At 40.4% G+C, this 22292-nt stretch overlaps 1 non-coding gene across 1 annotated transcript; it reads left to right on the top strand.

The window, feature by feature from the left end:
- Nucleotides 1-12408: 12408 nt before the first annotated feature.
- On the top strand, nt 12409-12483 carry Trnas-cga (transfer RNA serine (anticodon CGA)). Its single transcript has one exon. It is a non-coding gene; the product is annotated as a tRNA-Ser (tRNA).
- The last annotated feature ends 9809 nt before the right edge of the window (nt 12484-22292 follow it).

Genomic DNA, 22292 nt, shown 5'->3' with positions numbered 1-22292 from the left:
TTTCATCTCCAAGGAAATGATCATCTGCACAAATATTGAAGGCAGAAGAGTGGCTGCTTTACGTGGAAAAACGTTTTGCTTCCTGGAATGGTGGGTTTTCTTGGTCTTTTACTGCTTTCTGGTGATGAGAAGACTTGGGATGTCCTTATTAGAGAATTATTCTAGGATGAAAAGGAAAATCCTACATAGAAGGCTACCTTGCCAGTAAATAGATTCGAGGATATAAGGAGAATGATTAGATTTGATGACAGGCGTACCCGTGAAGCTCGATCTGCAGATGACGCAGAAGTTCGCTATGTATGGGAACTATTTCTTGACAAGTGTAGAAATAGAATGAATCCCAATCATTCGCTCACAGTTGACGAACAGCTAGTCCTAATCCGTGGAAGATGCAGCTTCACCCAGTATATGCCCTCTGAACCAGCCAAGTGTGGCATAAAAATATTTTTGTTATGTGATCATATGCTTTAGAGGGAACTGTTTACACGAGAAGGAAGCCCCATGAATTTATTCAGAAAAATCTTGGATTGAATGTAGTGAAAGATCTTGCTAAAAGCATTCAATGAACATCAAAAAATATTACCGTTGACAACTTCTTTACTAGTGTGCTTCAGAAGCAAATTACAGTGGTGGGAACAATCAAACAAAATAAACCAGAAATTCCTAATGAGATGAAACCATCAGTCTCAAGAGCAATTCATTCCTCTTTGTTTGCATTTATAGGTGTCATTACAATGGTGAGTTATCTTCCCAAAAAGAAGAAGCCTATAGTTCTCACTAGCACAATGCAATACGACAGAAACATTGATGAAACTCATGCAATAAACTTCTATAACTCTACGAAGGGTGGAGTAGATAAATGGACCAGAATATTCGTTATTACACTTGCAAGAGACAAACGAGAAGATGTCCATTTGCATTATGGATGAATATGAAGGACATCGCAGCAATGACCACTGAAATTTTATTTTCCGCCCAACATCTGACATACCATAGTGGAAGAAGTAATAAAAGGCGTTTGTTCCTAAGAGGTTTAGCGGAGGAAATGGTAATACCTCTAATGGAACTTCATATTCAGATCCCTAATCTTCCAAAGAAAATCGTTGATGATATGCGAAGATGTCATATTGCCGAACCAACTACATGTTTCAGGAAAAAGAAGAAGATGCAATTATTGTCCATATAAGAAACACAGGAAAAGTGCTATGACATGCATTAAGTGCAAACCCAACATTTGTAAGGAACATAGTGGCGTTCTTTGTGCTTCTTGTTTGTCACGAAAACTAAGAAAGATGCAATTTTATGTGAACAATGAATAATAACTTTTTGTAAAAATATTGCCTATATACATAATACTGTGAATAATGAGCATGTTTTAATTGAAGAAATTGGTTGTAATAAGTGTTTTAAGATGTAAACTGCAAGTTATAAGTGAATTAATAAAATAATTTGTATATGTTGTTTGTAAAGGAAAGTAACTAATAAAAATTCACTCTTAGAGTTTTATATAAAAAATGTTAATCAGGCCCACCAGATCCAGTCACTGTATCTTAGGAATCTTGCAATATGACAAAAAATTTGACAGAACGAAATTTAACTCCAAAGAATGAATATGTGGAAAGAGGAAAATTTTAAATTAGGTCAGGGCCTTGGAGGCCCTGCATATGCATTCACGTGTGTTTTCGGCACCATGCATCCTAGCGTTAAGAGAAACAGAATGTTTGCATAAAGGCAAACCGCCGGGCTGTCCCCGAGTGAATGATACAGACGTCGAACGCATCCGCCATAGTTTCACGAGGGGTCCGCAGAATTCCGTTCGCCGTGCAGCTCGACAGCTCAGCACGCCCCCGACGTCCGTCTGGCGTCTATGCGTCGACGTTTCTGCATCAAACAATATTAAATTCAGCTACTGCGAGCTGTTCGTGAGGGTGCTAACATCGTGTGAAGTTCCGTAATTTCACTCTTGGCAAGGTGGAGCATGGCTGTTTTCTCCCACAGTTTGTGTTTAATGAGGAGGCAACATTCCATTTATACGGAGAGGTGAACTGTCATAATGTGACAATATGAGGTACGGGACAACCACATGAAGTTGTACATCATAAAATCGACTCTCCTAAATTTAATATTTGTATTATGTATTTCTATTTTTTGTCTGCATCCTAGATATTTATAGGCATCTGATTATTCCAGCGCTTCTATGCAGTCGCCGTGGTTATCCAATATGTAATCTTCTTGTTTAGTGTTTTCCCTTGCCTATGCTATTTTTCTTACATTTGTCTGTTCCAAAAGCCATATTTATATAATTGCTGAATACTTCTGTTATCTTTAGTAATTGGTTGAGTTGTTGATTTGTTGCTGCCAGTAGTTTTAGATCATCCATGTGTGGGTATGTTCCAGTAATATTGTATCCATAATTTGTATTATTTATCATTTTGGATAGTGGGTTCAGAGCAAGGCAGAACCAGAAAGGACTTAATGAGTCTCCTCAGTATATTCCACGCTTAATCTGTATGGCTGTGATGTGATATTATTTGAATTTGTTTGGATAATAAGTGTGGTTTTTCATTACAATGTTTAGGAACTGTATCAATTTAGGATCTACTTTGTATATTTCCAATATTTATAGTAACCATGAGTGGTGTACACTATCAAAAGCTTTTCGGTAATCAATGTATGTGTAGTGTAGCGACCTTTGTTTAGTTTTAGCTTGATATGTAACCTCTGCATCTATTATCAGGTGCTCTTTACATCTTCGTGCTCCTTTGCAACAGCCTTTTTGTTCTTCATTTATAATTTTGTTCTGTGTTGTATGTATCGTTATTTTCTGTGTAATGACTGAAGTTAATATTTAGTATATTGTTGGTAGGCATGTCATGGGGCAATAATTTGCTGGGTTTGCTGTGTGTGCTTGATCTTTAGGTTTCAGACAAGTTATTCCTTGTGTATGTGTATCAGGGAATGTGTATGGGTCTGCAATGTAACTGTTAAATAATTTAGTTAGATGTGAATGTGTTGACGTGAACTTCTTTAGCCAGAAATTTGCTATTTTATCTTTTCCAGTGGTTTTCCAATTGTGTGTAGAATTAATTGCTTTGCTCGCTTCATGTTGCAAAATTATCACTTCAGGCATTTGTGGTATCATCTTTTATGTCTCTGTTTCCGCTAGTATCCACCGTGCATGTCTTTTATGTTGTACCAGGTTTGACCATATGTTGCTCCAGAAGTGTTCCATGTCTGTTATGTTTGGTGGATTGTCTTTTTTAATGCGTGTGTTATCTATTGTCTGGTAAAATTTCTTTTGGTTTGTGTTGAATGTTTGGTTTTGTTTCCTTCTATTTTCACTTTTTTTGTATGTTCTAAGTCGTTTGGCCAATGCTTCTAATTTCTGCTTCTTTTCATCTAATTGCTCTATCGCTTCTTGTTGTGAGATTTTACCTAACCTTTTTCGTTTTTTGTATGATATTTCTTTTCTTAGAAATTGTGTTAGCCGTCTGATGTCTTCTCTCAGTTTTTCTATTCCGATCTGTAGCCTGTGTTGCCATGCAGGTTTTGTGGGTTTCTTCTGTGTGTTGGTTGGTTCTGATGACTGTCTAGTGTGTAAATTTAGTATAGAGAGTGCTCCTATTTAAACCAGTAGTTGTAACTCTCCCATAGTTGTGTTTTCATTTATTTTGTTGTGTATGATTGTGTTGATAGTTTTTATTGTTGTTTCGTCTTGTGGGTTATTTGGCGGTGTATGCAAGAATGGTCTAATGCCTGTATTTGTGTCTTTGTATTCTATATATGTCAGCTGAAATTTTTCTTCTATATCTAACATGTGTGTCACTTCGTGTTCTATTTGTACTTGTTCTGGTGGCAGTCTTAAGATTTCGTTTTCCTTTGATTGTTTAATTGATGCGTGTTGTTCTTTGTTTGTTTGCTCTGGGATGTGTGAGTCCATTACTGTATTATTTTCTTCTTCTTCTGATTGGGCATTATTTTGTTCCAGTATTTGTTGTACTCGTTGTTTGATGTTTTCTAATTCTGATTATTACACGGATCTGATCAGCTAGTCGTTGTTCTGTTAAAAATTTTAATTCTGGGTATCTGGTAGTAAATGTTGTGTATACTTGTGATCTGTATCCAGTTGTATTGGTTGCTAGGTTTGTTGCTTGGTATTATTATTATTTCGTTGTTGTTCTGTTGGTTAAACGTGTGTGTAGCGTTGCCAGGTTACTTGCTACAGTAAATTTTTCTTTTGCCTTTGCTAGAGCCGTCTTTCAAGTTTGCAGGAGCCACCGCTAGTTGCTTCTATTGGACTGCGACGTTACTGTTCTTTCGAAATGTGCCGTTTGTTACTCTTAAAATCAACATGGAGAGCTCCCCAGCGGTGGGGTCGACTTTTTGAAACCAAATAAGCGGTAGTGTAACTCAAGACCCCCCAGTATCAGACCCTGCATCCAGGTGGGCCTCCGTTTGCAAGTAACTGACGCAGAAGAGTTCGGAATTTTGCGTCATGCTATATAGCGTTAAGCAAGTCTTATTCCATAGTCTGGTTGCGTGTCATAATGGTTAGGACAGAAGCTTAACCATGCCTCGTCAGGTGCAGTAAAATTTTTTTAAATCTTTATCGAAATGACTTTGTGCCTATTTTTACTCAATTTATTGTTTTAAAAGTAATTTCTTTCGTTCTATTCCTTTGTCACGTCGTTTTAATCACCGTATGAACTTTTCCATTTGTTTCATTTTTCTTATATCATTCTTCTTCCAATCGGAATTTTTGTGAATGTGTATTTTATTGTACCTATCTGTTTGACTATTCAATTACTTCAAAACTCCGATAAATTAATTAAAAAAACAATAGACGAAATTATCTATTTATATTGACTGTGCATTAACGTGAAAAACGTATTTTCATTACAAGACGTACCTTTTTTTGCATGGTAATCGAAATACAAATATTTAAAACATAACCTACATTCCTTGTGTACTATGGAAATGTATGGTAGATGAGGATATAAATGAGAGAAGGTTTTCTAAGTAAAACAAAATTCAAGCAATGTGAGAAATCGATATAATGAACACAATAACGAAAACACAGGCCCATAAAAACAGGAGAAATTAAATCGGAATTAGTACATGAAGATAATTAAAAGTTCACGAACAAATATTTCCAGTGGAAAAGGGATGATAAGAAGAAAAATGAGACCAAATGAAGAAGTTCATATCACTATTGAATCACGTGACCGAGGAGCGGAAATAAAAAAAATATATTTACATTAGTTGAATGAAAATGATTAGCAATATCACTTCGATAAACACCTAGCATAGATTTCTTTCTCTGGTGAGATTCGAACCCACAACCTCATGCATGTGAAGCTAGTATCCTTTCCAATACCCTCACAACCAACTTTGGTCATTCGGCTTTCTTCACGTTATTGAGTCTCACACAAAATTCCGAATTTCTTTTCTCGTCAGTTCCTCGAAAACGTCTACCCACCAGGATGAATGGCTGCACTGTGTGATACTTGGGTGCTTAACCTACATAACCGTATAGATGGTTTCAGAAAGTCGATCCTACCCCTGGAGAAATCTCCTTGTAAGACATAACGAAAGAGTGCCGCCGTTTCATTATATCTACTGATACGGTGGTGGACACACAGTTAGTAGTGTAGCCATAGTAACACAAACGGTCTGAAAACTGCACGATCTAAGCAACGAGGAACGACCTCGCACTTAGTCCAAAGGAAATTCTCCAGAATTACTAGAAGACTTGTAGCCAATGCACCGAGTCCCCTGCAGTCATTTAGTCCGCGGCGACTGCTGACAACCTTCAGAGCAGTCATTAGGATTCGCACTCGACTACTTCGATGTTACATGTTCGGTGTCCTACTCTATGGAGCTGAGTCATGGACTGTATTAGGCATTTGAAATGCGTTCATATGGAAAAATATAAGGATACTATCGACAGATTTAGTCAAAAGTACGGCGGAACGAAAATGTAGAAATTCTCAACAGCATCCAGAGAGCAAAACTCGATTGTTTTGGTAGCGCAATTCCGCAACAACAAATAAAACCTGTTGAAATTAATAATTCAAGGAAACATTAATGGACGGCAGTCTGGACGAGCGTTTCTAGGCGCTTCACTCTGGAACCTTGCGACCGCTACGGTCGCAGGTTCGAATCCTGCCCTGGAAATGGGTGTGTGTGATGTCCTTAGGTTAGTTAGGTTTAAGTAGTTCTAGGTTCTAGGGGACTGATGAGCTCCGATGTTAAGTCCCATAGTGCTCAGAGCCATATGAACCATTAATGGAATATGTGATCCACGACGCACAGGATCAACCTGGCTAAATAACTCAAACCAGCAGTTTGGGTTCGGCACTGAATCAATGTCCTGAAAAACCATGGACGGACAACAGATCATGCTATCGATCGGCAGTGTTACTGGAGGACGAGGTACTTAAGAGAGGAAGAATGAGAATGCTTAAAAATTACATAAATGCTCACCATTAAATCTAATACTCCACCCATATAATCGCGCTAGCTGCCATTAAAATAAATCTGCACTTGGCATACAGTTAAAATTTTTTTTAACCTAGTGCTCTTAACAGCACTCATGTCACCACTTATTTTGATCAATGTACGTATTTTCTTAGACATCCACCGTACGAGGACGCACTGACAAGTAATGTCGACAGATGTTTTTCTTGAAAACTCGCAAAGCTTTTTAAATAAAACAAACTTCATTAACATTCTACATTGTATTCTTCACGTCTATAAATTTATTTCTCAAGACACTCACCCTCGGAACCAGCAAAATTTCCCCAACTAGATACTATTTTGTTGACACCGTCACAGTGTATTGTTTGACTATGTTAACAGAGCCACAACCTTACCTCTGCTTGCACCGCTTGAAACAATTGAAGTGCTCGAAGGTTTTCTTAGTTTTGCACATAGACGAAAATCGAGACTGTGTGTAGGATGATCGACGGCAGTGAACCAAGGACGTCGGCTTGCTGCAGATGCCGCAGCGATCGTGTGTAGTTTGGCACTGCCGTGCTCAAGGAGAGTGTGCTCCACATGCGGACGAAGTCTTCGAATTCGTTATTTTAGTTTTGTGAGCTCTTTCTCACCCACCAACATAGTCACTCAGATAAGAGAGGTAACTATCCAAAATAAGGATAAACACTTGTTACAAAACGCTCCTTACGCAAAATCGGAGGCCTCTAGGAGCAGAGGGCTGCAGATATCCAAAGTAAAGATGTAGAATGTTACTGATTTCATCAAATAAAACAGACCGAGCTATTATCTTTTCAGCACGCCGTCGTGTTATACGCACGAACATAAAAAAAATTGTTTCAGAGCAAAGTATGCTGTATTTTTAAGTGAAGATCTTTGTAATGTACATCTGTATTAAACGTTATGCTGGTGATATATGGTGACAATTCGTATTTATATTTACAATGAAGAGAGATTGACCAGTGGCCAATATACAACAAAAACCAAGTTGTCAGATGGATATTAACTGCAATGGATTAGTGGAGAAATACAGAGATGAAGAAGTAGTTCGATTGTCTTGCCGCATGTATGCTGTAGAGCACATCTTCCACCGGACTGCCTTGATGATGCATGGATGGTAACAGCGTAGCAAATGCCCGGTGGCGAAAAGGTCATGAATTCGTAGACTATATAGTCAGTCAATAGATGGAAAATCCTAGTACACCATCTGAAATGTGGAATTGGTGAAGACAGACAGTCGACCAAAATTATATCGAAATAAATTCATTCTTAACTTGTCTTCAGTTGCGTTAGGTAACACCTCGGTAGCTAACACATCTGCGTTCAGAGAATTTATTTCGAAGTGATTTCGGTCAGCTACCTACCGTCATCAATTCGATGCACAGGACCATGAATACTGTCGAAGTTTGGCATAGCAAACGATACTCAATCAGGCAAAGGTATCTGAACCTACAATTTCTGATCAATATGCTAAAGGAGAATGTAATAAAATCAATACCTGAAATTTAAAAAAATGTAATCCGTCGGTTAGCCTCTTCAGTGAAAGAGGTTAAAAATAAATCTGTGTTGAAAAGGAGTTAAAAGATATTTTAAGAATACATGATGATTTGGTGGATTTAAGGAGTTTAAAATTTACGTCATTCGTACAAAATGTTCGTAAAATAAGACAGGAAGTAATGTTGTAGAACGGAATATGTAAAAAAAAAAATATTTTTTGAAACACGGCTATGCACTATGTGCATAGCCAGCCTTAAGCCTAGATAAGATGTGGAGGGGCGTTTTTATTACAAAACAACAGGCAGAGCCTCCCCATTGTCGCGGCTTCCTTTGCAGGTCGGAGAAACCGCAGCTAAAATGTATGTGGCCAGAAACACCACGTTGACTCACGGCCGCAGAAGCCCATGACACCCTTCAAGAGGCGGTGAGGCATCTCGTACAGTAGTTATATGAGAGTGAATTTATTCCTCGCCCCTCATGAGACATCATCAAACTTATTTTCCTGCTTCTGGAGTGTCTACAGCGAGTATGAGGGAATCCCGAAACGTGACATCTTACTTTTGTACTGCTCTTCGTTCCACACCTTCAAGGACGAACTTCTTTTCTGTGGCACTCGAACACTTGTACTTCTTCGATGTCATTTTCACGGCGGATTTATGTACTGTGCTTATGCTTTATTGAGAAAATATGGGAATTTTTCAAAGTGTTAAGGGATGAAACGATTATCTTAATAACCGATAAAACAATTCCAGATATCGAGTATCACGTACCGGCTGGCACTTCATTACGAAATGTTTACGGGGCTGTCTGTTATGACAGTCGCTTCCGTTTATGGAATGTACCGAACACAGGAGGTTTCTTCGGTAAACAGAAGTTCTTACATGGGTCTTGACAACACGATCGAATTACAGAGGTTCAAATAGTGAGACGCGACTGTGTGGAACTGCATAGGCAGATTTCGGTCCCTGGAAATAATTGTAACGCAACTAAGGACTTTATAGCGACACGAACGTCAGCTGGGTAAATAAGTCCCACACTAAGTGGACATCCAGCGGATGTAGGTAAGTGGACATCCAGCGGACGCAGGTAAACACTTCCTGTTACACAACGCCACTGCTGCCTCGGTGTAAACACGGAGGACAGCAGGAAGTGCACTACGACCACTAACTGGACTCCAGAGCAGGAAACGGCCGGGGTCCCGGTGGTCTAGTGGTAAGGGGGTCTGGAACGTTCCAGCGCCTCGGCTGGGGCTATTCGCCCCAGCCGGGCCGGGGTTCAATCCCCGGCCGGCGCTGGAATTTTCAGACTTCTGAACACTAGCCTCCACCTCTGCCCTGGCATGTGGCGCATGCCGGGCACCCCCGTGGGGTCCGTGCTTCGGATCCCACGTGGAGCTCACTCCCACACTACAAAATATACCTCATTATGCTGCTACAAACATTTAAAATTTTAATTCACACACTTTCTTCACCAGACTTCATCTACATATTTTTTTAGGTATTTAATATATCTCACTATCAAAAGAAACTGCTTGCTATATTTGTAGGATTACAACTATGAAATAAAACCCTTACAAAAAAAAAGATTTTGTTTTCCTTCGTGTACTGAATACTGCTGAGGTAAATACCCAAACATGTGCCATTTTCCTGTAGTTAACAGTCAATATTCGAAAAAAAAGGTTATCATACTGTATTTCACACATTCTCAGTGTTGAAAAAGCAGTAATTATAACAAAGTCATAAGAAAATACAAAATATGACATCAATAGCAAATCACAAGCCAACGCTGTGTTATTTTTAGTATCATGATAGACTATGTGATAAATAAATCCTGTATAAGAAATCGTTTCGTAACAGTTGACAATATCTTTTAAAAATACTTTTCACTAATTGCATTTTCAAAAACGAACAAAGGCCTTTTTTCTCAAATTATTATAGTAACAAAATGAGATGTTTGATGTGACACAGGTCACTAAAGAGATAAACTCTTCTTTTGTATGAAAAACCTTATTTCTCGTGGTTTTATGTGAGCTGAATGCTGAATCAAACAGATAACACTTAACGTTAACAAGAGGAATTTCTTGGCGATTTCACTAACACGCCCATATATTTGATATAATATTTCGATTAATAGTTATATGACAACCTCTCTGCCTCTACTTTTACATGAAGTATCTTTTGGATCAGAAAAGAAATTATATTACTACCTCTACGAGTTAAGTCTGGTTGAATGAAAGAGATTGTAAAGGCCTTAGCCGAAGATGCAGAATGTTACCTTCTCTGCAAGGCATTTGCCATCAGTAATGAGTGAAACTGTAAAATAGGAAAAAGGGCTGACAAACGCCTATTACTGTTGTACTATTATATCACTAACGTTGCATTGCAAGAAACTTACTTACAGTTCTCGTTGCTGTTCAATATTCTTTAACTCACAATACCATGCGATTATTTTGGTAACATTTAATGTAACAGTAGCCCCATTCCGAGCCACATATCCATTTTTAATGCTTAAAACTGTGGACAAAACTATTAGTAATACTAAATTACGAATAGGGAATGATGAATGTAACATGCTGCGTACATTAATGTCGCTCGAGATGTAGTTTGCATTACATGTTACGAGAACAGAATTATTTTGTAATGTGTGAAATACACAAAAATACGGTAACAGACAAACCGAGCAGTGATGCCGTAGTCTGTTTTGTAATAATAGTGTAAAGGAAGAAATAAACAGCAACTAGACATTTAAGTCACTCAATTTTCGCGGCCATTTTGCGGTTCATCACTTCGCTTTTACGTGTCGCTAATACTACCTCACACACTCAGTTGCCTGTAGTGCAGAGCTTCGCTACCAGAGGGCTCTATCAGCATCGGCGAGGACTCACTCTGTCGGCGTTTGCTGCTTGACTGCTCAACCTCTATGCTCGCTGATATGCTGCTAAATCTTCTGAATAAACGAAAAAAATAACACCAACACTAAATATGGCAAATAGTGATAATTGTGAATACTACCGAACCATCTCTTTCATACGTCCTGGCTGAAAATACTGATCCAAAATATTTACAGAGGAATGGAACACATTAGAGGAGACGAGCTAGAGGAAAATCGAACACACTAGCCGCTAGAGATCGGTTGAAGAAATCCAACCCATATTTATAACATCTATAGATGTAGAAAATCACTTTTCACAGTTTTGACCAAAATATACAGTTTGAATTTAAGATGCAACCAGCGATAAAATACAGTGAGCGGCATGTTATCTAGAGCTCTGCCAAAAATAAGCCAGCAGATGTAAGACTTATGAGGAAGCTGGTAGTTGATAGTGGAGGAGGGAGAGAGAGAGTGAGTTTGCATACAGAAAGTTTCACACGTCGTGCGACACACTTATCACGTTTGTAGAGGGGACCTACCTGGGAATCGAAGTCTGGAAACGTCATCCAGCGACGCTACAGAGTATCAAAGTTACAGGCGCTGGAGTCTGTAAAATATGTGTACACAGAGAGATCCAATGAAGATATTAGCAATTTTCTATGATGATGGAGATGGATAAATGTATAAATTTGAGGTTATGTCCCTATAACGGAAAATTGGAAGAGAAGACATTCCTGTTACGTGTGACAGTATGTACCGGTAGTGTTGCAGCTAAGATGTAGGGCAGGAAACTTTCAGAGGTGGTAGTATGGACCGAATGTCCAGTACACATGGGCTGTAAAATGCATACCTTAAGAGCTGTGAGGACTTGTTCATCTTCGCTAGCATAAAACATATCTCCACTGTTGAACAAGTGCTCATAGCGCCTCAGGTATGCATTTTGTAGCCCATGTTTACCGGACATTTTTTTCTTACTTTCATCCATACTACCACCTTTGAAAGTTAGCAACAACAGTACCAGTACTTGTATTCCGCCGTCAGAGGTATGATAACGATATTCCCTTGTAACTTCCGGAACATGATACATGATCAAATTGATAAATAATCACGGCATCACACTCTACTTACATACATTTGCCGGAGCTGGTGCCTGTATTTTGATGCTCTGTAGCCTCGTTAGATGACGTTTGCATGCATGAGTTACTAGGTAAAATTGCAAGCTCTAGGAATGTGAAACACCTTGTATAAAGAAAGGAACATACGAAACCAACGAGATATTTGGGAAATTAATCGAAGATAAGAAAGAAGAAATAGAAATTGTTTCCAAATCGACCTTTCATTTCGCTGCTGCTGATTTGAAATTTCGTGGCTTTTATTCGCTCTGAAGAGGATCGTTCAAACGATGGTCGAAATGTCGTTATTTTAGATGTTTCACTGTTTTATAATGACATGGCCTAGTACCCAAAATGATTTTCCAGAAAGTTTGGAAGGTAGGAGACGGATACTGGCAGAAGTAAAGCTGTGAGCACCGGACGTGAGTCGTGCTTCGGTAGCTCAGTTGGTAGAGCATTTGCCCGCGAAAGGCAAAGGTCCCGAGTTCGAGTCTCGGTCGGGCACACAGTTTTAATCTGCCAGGAAGTTTCAAAATGATTTTCTTCAATTTGTTTGTTGTAATTCTATCGCTTCTCAACGATATTTTCAGAATGATAGTAGTATTTTTTCCTACACCTACCAACTTTAATAGTGCTAGAAATGATGAAAATAGTACCTAATACTTTTTGATATGGAGACAGAGACGGTGCTTGGTTTTAATGATAACAACATACAGGAAAATTCAGCCATGTTTCTGCGAAGTTGCATTACGCCGAAATTCTGAAATACATCCGTATATTTCGAATGTGGTACAACAGCTGTAGGTAGGAGACGAGGTACTGCAGAAGTAAAGCTGTTTAGATGGGGCGTGAGTCGTGTTTGGGTAGCTCAGATGGTAGAGCACTTGCCCATGAAAGGCAAAGGTGCCGAGTTCGAATCTCGGTCCCGCACAGAGTTTTAATCTGCCACGAAGTTTCATATCGGCACACACTCCGCTCCAGAGGGAACTAATTCTGGAAACAGCTGTATAGTAACTGAAGAGATACAGGATGTTCCAAAATCACGTTAAAAACTTCTAGGGAACTGAGTAATGATATTCTGAAGAGGAGCCCATGTATGGAAAGGTATAACCGTGCTACAGCCGTATGAATACACTTTCGCTAATGTGGTATGCAACAGGGTTATAATCACCGGAGGGGAGGGGGGGTTACTTACGTCGGATCGTATACTGTCATTTGACGGCTGTCTCCTCTCTGACCTGGTTCGAGTCTCGTTCATGTTTCTGTGAGTGTTAGAGGAACATTGCTGAGTACACTTTTGCCGAATACACCGACACGAGTACTCTGTGTGGGGAAGCTCACAGTACTGGAAGAGCTGCTGGTCGCCTTTATCAAGATAGTTGTCCACAACGTCTGACTCCTCCCCACACGCTTTTCGTTACCATTGCGCAACGTCTTCGAGAAAGGGTGCCTTCACCGTCAGCAGGTGCGTCTGTGGTGCCCTCTGTGGTGCCCCGTGGAGACGCAGCGCACGCGAATTGGAAAATATGTTTATATGGATATGGTGTCTGTTCTTTCGGACATGTCCGAAAGGACGCTACGAATTTAGTGTGTGGTCATACAAAGGTGAGAATGTGGGTCTCGCGGGAGGCGTGCGCGAGACAGTCCCTGTACGACGAGGAGGCAACCCAGAAGACATGGGGTGTAAATCCCTCCACACGACAATAGATAGCATGCAATATGGAGGTGCACGATGGACCAATAGAAAAACACCACGTAAGGCGTCCTTCCCCAAATGGCACGCACTAACAACGGAAATTTTGAAAATGGCAGGTCAAACCCAAGTGGGGACCATCACATAAGGCCGAAACTGTGAAGACTCCTTTTAGTCGCCTCTTACGACAGGCAGGAATACCGCGGGCCTATTCCTACCCCCGAACCTGCAGGGGGGCAACGCCTGTGTAAGACGTGTGTCTGGCGCAGTTGTTAGATCGGTTACTGCTGCTACAATGGCAGGTTATCAAGATTTAAATGACTTTGAACGTGGTTTTATACTCGGTTCAAGGCCGATGGGACACAGCATCTACGAGGTAGCGATGAAGTGGGGATTTTCCTGTACGACCATTTCACGAGGGCACCGTGAATATCAGCAATCCAGTAAAACAACAAATCTCCGACATCTCTGCGGCCATAAAAAAATCCTGCAAGAATGGAATCTGAAGAGAACCGTTCAACGTGGCGAAAGTGCAACCCTTCCACAAATTACTGAAAATTTCAATGCTTGACCATCAACAAGTATCAGCATGCGAAACATTTAATATATCTACATGGGCTTTCAGAGCCGAAGGCCCACTCGTGTACCCTTGCTGGCTGCACAGCACAAAGCTTTACGCCTCATTTGGGCCTATCTGTACGAACATTGGACTGTTGATGACTCGAAACATATTGCCTGGTTGGACGTGTCTCATTTCAAAATGTATATACAGTATGGAAGTGTATGGGTATGAATACGACATCATGATTCCATGGACCCTGCATGTCAGCTGGAAACTGTTCAAGCTGGTGGAAGCTCTGTGACGTTGTAGAGCGTGCGCATTCGGAGTGATGTGGGATCCCTGATAAGTCTAGATACATCCTGTCTAATCACCTGCATCCATTCGTGTCCATTGTGGATTCCGACGGAAGTGGGTAATTCCAGCAGGACATTGGAGCGGCCCACACAACCACAGTTGCTACAGAGTGGCTGTAGGAACACTCTTCCGAGCTTAAACACTTTCGCTGGCCACCAAACTCCCCAAACATACTGTACGTTTCTAGTAAATTTTATAGCATTAACTAGCATTTCTGGAATGCCTTGCAACGTGTTGATCAGAGGAGATCTCTGATCCCTCTTACTGTTACGGATTTATGGGCAGCTCTGCAGGTTTCATGGTGTCAGTTCCCTGCTGCGCGACTTCAGCCATCAGTAGAGTCCATGCCACGGCGTGTTGAGGCACTTCTGCGTGCTCACGGGGGCCATAAACGATATTTCTTTGGCTCCACAGTGTAACAAATTACTTGTCAATGTGACAGCGTTACCAACATGTTTTCAAATGGTTCTAGTATACAGTACGTTTCGGGAGACGGGTTACAATTTAAAATATGAGTATTATGTACTCAGTCCCCTCTACAAGTTCTAGCAGGTAGTGATGGGAATTTCAGAACATCCTGTACGTTTCCAGCAAACTGTATAGCCGTTGTCGTATTACAGTTGGTATCTGCGAATACATTCCATAATTCGTGACAGATCGTGAGGCGCGACTGCAGAAGTCCGTAGCGTTTACCCAGGGGGCGTCTCGGCTACGGCAGCTCTGACGGCCACGAGAACAGCCGGAGGTAGAGAGCGCAGCACGGCTAGTTTGAAGTCCACTTTCAACTAGTGTTGCCAGAGGTGTCTCTTTTTAGAGATTCTACGACTCGCCCCACGTAAGCTTTAACAGGAAGACCAAATGCTCCAACTTCTGGCCTCTGCTAACATTTCGAAATACACTATCCTATCAGTGAGTGTACAGACACCTATTAGTGGACATTAATATGCAGTGTGTCCAACCTTTGTCTCTATGGCGGCTTGAACTCTGCTCGGGACACTAAGTGAAGTGCCTGCCGACAATTTACGCATCCACACGGAGATCGTATCTACGTGTTTGTACATGCAAGGCAATACATTGCTCAGCAAGATAGCCATATATCTCACCAATTTTGAACATTTGGAGCACAATGGGCAGGTTCTTTAAAGCAGGTCGCGATTTTGGCGATGTAATGAACCAACTAAACTGAATTTGGTACCATATCCATCAGGAGGGTATCCACTAACTTTATCAGTCAATGTCAAGCCTAGTAACTGCCAGAGGTGGCCCAACACGTTATCGACTTATCAACTTGTGAAGCTCTTTGTCTTGAATTAATCATCCAGTTTTTCTTCAACTCTAATCATTCATTTGCCCCTACACGTACAGTCATGCTCAAAACTATCCTAACGGCCGAATTGAATTTCGCCTGATTCACATGCAACCCACATAGCGCAACTGTCTAGCAGGTCCCCTTATCGCTCCTTGGTACAGTCGTTTGACTATTGAAAGTGGTTCCAACAAGTCACCACGAGAAAACACTGCTCTGTATCGCAATAACTCAAGATGTAAAGTAATACCACGATACTACAAATATCACGGAACACCTTATCACAGGTATGACTGATCTTAAGGCTTGTAGCTCACATTTATTACAATAAATGACATAACTGACATTTTACCACTCTCATTATTACGTCATGCACATAGTAAATCCGTCGAATTCATGATTTACTCTTCAAAGTAACATACCGTACTTATTATTTAACACAAAATAAGACTAAAAATAAAGGTATTCACGAGCAGCTAATTGAGAATATTTATGAACTTCAAATGACACGATGAACCGTCTCGTTCTGCATACTGATGCAAACTCAGGTCATGGTTCAAATGGCTCTGAGCACTATGGGACTCAACTACTGTGGTCATTAGTCCCCTAGAACTTAGAACTACTTAAACCTAACTAACCTAAGGACATCACACACATCCATGCCCGAGGCAGGATTCGAACCTGCGACCGTAGCAGTCGCACGGTTCCGGACTGCGCGCCTAGAACAAACTCAGGTCATGCAGACTAAGCAAAGATTTCGTGCCTGAAGGAAACTAACAGCCACTCGTGATTTGGCATACAGAGAGTGATATACCTCGATTTTAGACAGAGCCAGTTTGCAAATACCAACTTTAAATTGCATAGCGCAAGTATTTTTGCCGGACGCGAATTCCTACCCAGCACCTATTGTCCCTGTTAACGAACGACGAGAGATGTTGAATCTTGGTTCTTAACAAGTAACTTACTTGAATTGCCGTGAGGTAAGGCTTTGTATTGGGCAGGGATTCGAAGTCAGAACTTAATCGGATAGATATCGACGCACAATCAACTGTGACATTTCGGATTTTCTCGGCAGTAGCTAGATGTTTTAACTGAAATGACGAGAGGAAACATTATTTTTTTTCCTTCCCAAGACTCCAACCCGGCATCTATCGCTGTTATATTCTAGAGAAAACGAACGTTAAATATGGGTTTGTTGCACCAGCAGCGACATGTGAGCGTGTTTGAACTAGAAATAATATGACGAAGAGTTCAGTGCTCACTGGGAATACAGCTCCACACATCATATCGCTTTTGACTACACACAAAGATACGTTAGCTTCCGAATTTTTGTCCAGCTCGGACTAACATCTTGAACTTACAGTGATCTCGCAAATAGTTCTGTGTCTCACTGGGTGTCAAAACGTCACATATCGTTAGTGTTGACAACGAATGAAAATACATTAAACATTAAAATAATTATCCACCAGCAGATAGGTGTTCTCATGCTAGAGCTTGATAATACATAATGAAACCTATAGTGCCGGGCCAGGATTCGAACCCATTCACGCGCAGTATGTGGAGATGTTGAGGAATCTGCAGTTCTGAACAAACAACAAATTGTAGCCGTGCTGTATTCTCACGAAGTGATCAAATTCAGCGTTAAGTACGGTCTAAGTTGCATTCCCAGTTCAGAACCGATTTTATCGACATACAGAAGCTCAGATAAAATATGGACTAAATGTCCTTTGAGCGTTATTTAAGCATCACAAGACTGCACATACATGCAATCGATTTCGAGGTGCAAAGTGTTTATCTTACTTTGGTGACAGGTGGGCATAAGAGATATCCAAAAACTTTTTATCGTACTGAAATAATCTTTTGTCGGAGAGAAACAAGGTAAGTTTTTTATTCGTATATATTTTGTAGGAAACTGTAATCGTGATGGAAGATTATACACCTTAATGTTTGACACAACTGCTAGGAGAAAACGCTGCATCCTAACCAAACCCCGCGGTTCCTCTCCATATCCCCGTAAGACACGAGCAGGGGATTCTCCACGCATACCGCTACATAGCTGTTCCTAGCACACCTAAGATTTGGCAACATCGTCACAAACATTAGGCAACACTGTGAAAGTGCAATCACTTCCGCCTATGGTACTGAATTGGCTCACTAAATTTACTTGGTATTACCTTTCCATTTGAATGGCTCATGCTGTATAATCCTTACGTAAACTAAGATACTGAGCTTTTTTTTAAGGATCTTCGAATTTCCGGAAAAAATTCTGTATCGAAATCGGAAGAAAACCTTTACACATCAAATCCTCTTGGTAGCTCGACTCAGTAAGTTGTGTTAATCGTCATAGATCATGGCGTTCTGACTGCCAAGCTGCTTCGCAATACCAGCGTCTCTGAAGAAATTCGAATCGACCATCAACGATACGAATTTCAATATTGTTCTTCACTTAAGACTCACATGCCAGGGTGATAAGTATGAAGGAAATGAGCCTCTTGATTACTCTATGCTAAACTTCCCTGCAGACATGTGCTGACAGTGTCACTAGCAACTTATTTTTCTCTGGGTAGCTTCAAATATGGGCAATTTTGTCGCCTTAAATCCAATTGAATATTCTAAATATCATTTGTGAACAGCGTTCACTTCTCCATTAATTAAATTTATGGACCTCAAAACAAGCAATTTGCCTTAGTAGCTATAGAGCAGGTTCTGATAGGTATTGACGCAATCTTTTGCAACCATTTACCATAGAAAATCAAAGAAAGAAACCAAACACATTACATTGCATTTACTCCCTGTGCCTTGAGTAACACATATGAATCCGTGACAATAATAAATTATTTGAAGAATCTCCTGTGCAAGGAAAAGAACAGAATGTGACGCTTTAATTATAGCGCACTGGATCAGAAACAATGAAATTAATTCTGTGTCACATTGATGTACTGCATTCTAATGTAATAAAATAATCATCAAATGAAAACGGTTTTGTGCCTCCTTTGCTATCAAGAGTGAAACACAAATCGTAGACAGATTTTATGGGTCACTACTCAACAACATTAAAGCATTGTACATGGTTGAGAGTGTGGAGTGGAGCAGATGTTGTCGGCAGAAGGCAGCGCAGTGCCTCAGCCCCCGCCGGTAGGCAGCAAACGGGTCCCAGAGAACTCAGACGCATGCGGTGTTCAGAGGCAGATGCTCGGTAAAGAAATCTTTCGCTAAAACATTGTTGAACCAAACTATTATTACCAGTGTGACACAAAGCGAAATATATTGTAGATTCGCTTGAATTGCACGCATAGCTTCAGCACCGAGAGGAAAGGGGCGATAAAAATTTTGTCGATGTATGCTTCCGTTCGCCAGACGTCATATTAGCGTCTCGCGTTTTACCTCAAGACTACGGCCTTAGTCAAGAATACTGTACTACGACTGAACTCAAGACTTCCTCTGGGAAGTGCCGCAGTCTACAATGTTGCAGATCGAGCTTACTGCCGGACACAGGATCCTGAGAGGAGCACGACTGTGTTGTCCACCTTATGTGGACGGCTCGGCGGTCAATGTTTTGCTCTAAGGCTGTATCTACAACACATATTGCATCCTGAACACCTAGAAGAATTAAAAAAAACAAAAGTAGTTTATGAGAGCAACGTTAACTATGGCGTTCGAAGTATTCATAGTGTTGTGTTCGTGTGTGCAAACGCCTTCCAATGCCCACTCAAGGAGGACAAGGATGCAAAGTCTAGCTTCAGTATTATAAATTCGCTACAGTCTGCGGATGAACTCAGACTTAGGTTGATAATTAATTTGAATATTTAGCAATACTATACCCATTGGTGTTAAACTCGTTATTAACCAATGATTCCCACAGCTACAGGGACACTACTTGTGATACTTAGGCAGTGCTATCAGACGAAAAGATCAAACTGACACAAACTGTGGGAAGTTTGTTTTACAAACATAGTACCAGGATAATGAGCTTTTACGTATTTGGGATGTCTGTGAACGTTGCTGCTTGAGACGATATAGACGAAAGTAAATTCCTTCAGCAACGACAATGTTTGAAGAAATCGTCTTAACTGGACTAAATCGTGGTTTGTAAATCGTTTACCGGCCGTACTCTGCCGAATTTCGCTGATTGGAAGGCAAATAGCTTACGGAAAAATGTCACAGAAGCAAAAGGGAGAACGAAATGTCTCCCACTGGAAGGTCATGTTGTCTTATTTAAATGATTACAAAATCAGGTAAAACGACCAGTCAGATTGTCAGTATAAGAACATTACTGTTGTCAGTATGATGTAGCACTGCTCAGGGCCTGTAACGATAAAGGGCCCGTTTAGGTCAGTCATATTGTATACAGAAGTGGGAGAGAGAGCACCGCCACATTCTACAATCCGAATGCACTGCAGACACACAGAAATTACTGTTACAGTGTACTAATGGAGCACAATTAATGAGTGAACTGCGTATTTTCCGGTGAGAGAGAGCACTGGCAAATAGTCTTCGCATATTAGGTTACTTAATGTGGTGTCACTCTGAGCCAGAATTTATGGCCGGCGGCTGAGTGTATGGTCAGTGGGCCGGATCCGAGTTTTGCAAGTGCGAGATAATTTCCTACATTATAGAAGCGAATATTAAACTGGAACTAATATTCGAAAAATTTTGAACTTGGACAGCTTAGAATGAAAATCTTTTTCTTTATTGCAAAGGAAAACAATTGATTTTCTAAAACATTCTCTGTCATACACAACTTGAAACAGGTCACGTCGACCAAATCATATGGAAAAGTTGACAGCGACGTATATCGGCAGGCAGTATGATCTCTTAGCTTTTGGTTTGGCAGTACTCGACAGCCATTTCTAGGCGCAAGTAATAGAAGAATGGCAGCGCGTTTTTGTTATCAAGTAACGTCTTCATCGATTACTTTAGTTTTAATGTAATCTATGAGTAACTGCTGGTGTTTGATATTAACATGAAAAGAATTCTGTAGACAGAGAAAGAACCTCTTCTTGGGAAACTACTTGTATAGTGACCAAAAGGCACGAACTGATATTCAAGTACAGTGTTCCAGCAGCGGCATGAAGAAAATGATAGTAATAATGACGGTATTAATCCAATTATCCGGTAACTTCACACTTCCCAGTGGATCTTCACGAACTAAGAAAATATCTGAATTTGTGAACATTTCAAAATGGCTTCACATCGAGCCTATGATGCCTACAAGGGTCTTTACATCCTGCTGACATGAGAATAGCATAATCTCCGCGTCAGAAGCTTGTTTCTACTTAACCATTTAATAGACTCGCGTTTTTTCCACCGTGACTACTTTTGTAAGCTCAGCACATCATCCGTTGCAGCTCACTCCTGGGGCTGGGAAATGTGGGCACAGTGGCCTGGTGGAACTATCACAGGAGCAATGCGTGGGTTCACTCATTTACTTTTAAGAAGCACAAACAGATTTACTTTGCGTCTGGTAACCTCAAAAGAAAGACGTTATAATCCAGAATTCGCAATACAAATCACGTTCCATCATTACCAACTGGGCAGAGCCAGGTTACGTTGGGAAATGACATAGCGGAAGTCATCGTAAACAGAAATACAGTCGCCAGTAAACTTACTTACATTAGAAAATTTTATTTTATTTTATGAACCGATAGCCATTTAAAGGATGGGGCTCTTATTTTACTTGTAATTGATTCAACTAGAGACGTTGAAAAATTTGGTGCTGGACTGTGATTCGAATTCGTTTCTCCTCTTTCGAGGATCTGAATCTCTCGGGACATTATAGTTCAACCATTTCGTCCCTTTTCGCAAGACTGCAACCTTCTCTAGGTCTCCTCCAAAGGTAAGTATGTGGGTCCGAATCCTGATCCAATACAAAAATATTCATAGTTTCAGTTCAAGCCCTATAACGTGCACACCGTCCCGCTAGTGAAAACCAACGTGCGCTTTTAATGTCTATTCATGTGTTGCCAACAATCGCAATAGGTGTCATTATTTCTTGTCAAACACGCATACACCTTACCGTTGGTGAGTAAGCAACTGATATTTAAGCTATATTTGTGGATGCACGGTAGGCGTGTAGTTAGATTGTCGCTTAGGTACAAAAGTTTGTATCCTTAGTTTAGATTCAAACACCTAGCAGCTGGTAAGAAAGACCGATACGTAAATTTGATTTTACTTAATTAACAATACGATTACGTGTTGGGTTCGTATCTCCGTCATATAACTTCACATCATGCACTTAATCTTTAAATGCATGCGCACTTTGTTACTTGAGCATGGAGGTATATCAGACATCTTTCGTGGTTAGTTAACAGGGACGAAATTGTCTTGTTAGGAGTCCCGGTTTATTAAAAAAATTGTCGTCTTTTACTTTCAAGTTTAGATTTCATTACTGGTATTGGC

The sequence above is a fragment of the Schistocerca gregaria genome, unplaced genomic scaffold (genome assembly GCF_023897955.1).
Source record: "Schistocerca gregaria isolate iqSchGreg1 unplaced genomic scaffold, iqSchGreg1.2 ptg000067l, whole genome shotgun sequence".
NCBI lineage: Eukaryota > Metazoa > Arthropoda > Insecta > Orthoptera > Acrididae > Schistocerca > Schistocerca gregaria.
Note: the sequence above shows the minus strand (reverse complement) of the source record. Positions and strands in the feature narration are given on the sequence as shown.